The following is a 2,103-nucleotide window of genomic DNA, read 5'->3' as shown; positions in this document are numbered from 1 at the left end:
AGTGATATTTCAAGTTAGTTACAGCATTGTCTATCACATATCATTTTCCTAAGATCAATGGATTTTAGTAGTGGAAAAATGATCAAAAGGATAGAACAAATTGGACCTTAATTTTAAAAGGCGTGTTAGAAATCTTTAAGGATGAGAGAAGGGCAATGCATACTTACTCCCAAGCAGTTTACTAAAGAAGAAGTTTTGTCTAGTGGTTGGAAACCTGGGCATCGGTGCAGGAAGGGCCCAGTTAGATTCTTGTTATGCCTCCTTCTCACTGCACAAATTTGGGCAATTCGATCTCTCTGTGTTCCTATTTCTCTAACCTGAAAAGGAAACTCAATTGAATTTTCATTTTTGACAAAGTGCAGTTAAAAATCTTCATCTTCAATAGTATCTGTTTTTTAAACCAGAGCTTTTATTTATGATGAACCTGGTGTGGTGCATCTATAAGAATTAATAGTCATGGATCAAAATGCAACTACTTGCTGACTATAAAGACTAAACAAAACCCTGGAGATTACATTAAACAATATATCCTTAATGCTTTAAAATATAACATTTAAGTGTTGCTATTTTGAATTAAAAGAGAGTCCTTATACTTACCAGGCAGGGAAGATACCACAATCACAAAGGTGGTTTTCCCAGGGTGAGGCTTATTCATTGCACTCCGGACGTGCTGACCCCTGTGATTTCCCCAAATGTGGGAAATTCCACTGTATAATTTGTGGTAGTAGAGGACTATGTTCGTGCTCCCCCCTGAAAAAGAAAAAAAAAGAGAGAGAGAGAGAGTCCTTAAAGCATTCTATTGGCAAATCAGTAAGAATATGCTAAGATGACTGATAAATGTTATAATTTCTGTGGAATACTATACAAAGTTCCCATCATTCACTAGGCGGTCACAGAAGGGCCCATGAATCATCATATAATTCTATTTTATTTCTCAATGAGCACTCTTTTTGAAAAATAAAGCTGATAAACATGATAAACTCTCACAAAGAAAAATATTGACAAAAGCTGTGTAAGATACTTGACTTATTGTTCTCTTCACTTCCCACTTCAGAAAATATTATAAAAGCAAGTTAAAATCCCAAAAAGGTGCTCGAAGAGATAAATCTTTATTAACCGAACCAGAACAATTAAAAATTGAAATAGCTAGAAATGTTTATAAAATTGTAGCAAATGAAAGAATAATGATGACCTTCATTTCAGAAGAATCATGAGGAAAAAATGAGTGCATTATAATATAGAAAATAAAAAATGCAAAAAATCAGGACATGCTCTATTAAGCTAGATTTGTGAGCATTTACGATAAAAATATGTGCTTAAATATACAAAATATTGCTTAATTGGCATATGAATTTCATTATGTTTCATCATGTGTATAAATAAGAATGGTTTAGAGTTATAAAGTAATATTCCACAGCTTAATATAAATCAGTATGGGGAACGTATTTGTGTTTTTTTTTAAGTGATGCAAAGCAGCCTGATGTCATCAGATTCAAAATAGTGTACCAACACTTTTACATTGACTTAGTAATTCTTAAATTAGTAGAGAAATACCTTAGTAATCTATATATTTAAATTCACATATAACAAAAATAGTCCTGTCAAGGCAAAAATTGTGCAAGGCTAAGTTAGACAAGAAAGATTTGAATAAAAGTCTATTGTAATGGGGGAGGGGGTGAGTCATAGGTCATTTGTGTTTGCTAATGGACTTACCCAAATGAACAATAAGTTTTTTGTATCTTTATGAATGGAAGTCATTTTATCACTTGGACCAAGGCCCCTTGAAGGTAGGCTTCGCCAAGAAGATGAATAAATCACATGTGCAAGGAGGCCTGTCTGTAATTTGTGGTGGGAACAGAACAAGGCACATGGGCTCTGCTGCTGTGAGCAAACACAGTTTCATGTTGGAAAAGCTAATCTAAAGGAAAGGAGACTGGAGAAAGAATATGAAACCAACGAGGCCAGGGTTGGTTTCTTATCTGGAAATATTTCAATATGGGAATAATGAACATGATACATCCCAAGTACATGGGGTTTCCTAAAACATTTACAGTCAGTGGAAGACCCATGGACATGCATGGTGGTGTGGGGATTGACAGTGGG

At 34.6% G+C, this 2,103-nt stretch overlaps 1 non-coding gene across 1 annotated transcript; it reads left to right on the top strand.

Annotated features, from left to right (window-relative positions):
• The first annotated feature begins 589 nt into the window (after positions 1–589).
• LOC123815976 lies at positions 590–753 on the top strand. Its single transcript, XR_006785197.1, has one exon. It is a non-coding gene; the product is annotated as a U1 spliceosomal RNA (small nuclear RNA).
• The last annotated feature ends 1,350 nt before the right edge of the window (positions 754–2,103 follow it).

The sequence above is a fragment of the Phyllostomus hastatus genome, unplaced genomic scaffold (genome assembly GCF_019186645.2).
Source record: "Phyllostomus hastatus isolate PE091 unplaced genomic scaffold, TTU_PhHast_1.1 phas_contig_196, whole genome shotgun sequence".
In the NCBI taxonomy this organism is placed as follows: domain Eukaryota; kingdom Metazoa; phylum Chordata; class Mammalia; order Chiroptera; family Phyllostomidae; genus Phyllostomus; species Phyllostomus hastatus.
The sequence above is the reverse complement of the archived record's forward strand: the minus strand, read 5'-3'. Positions and strand labels throughout refer to the sequence as shown.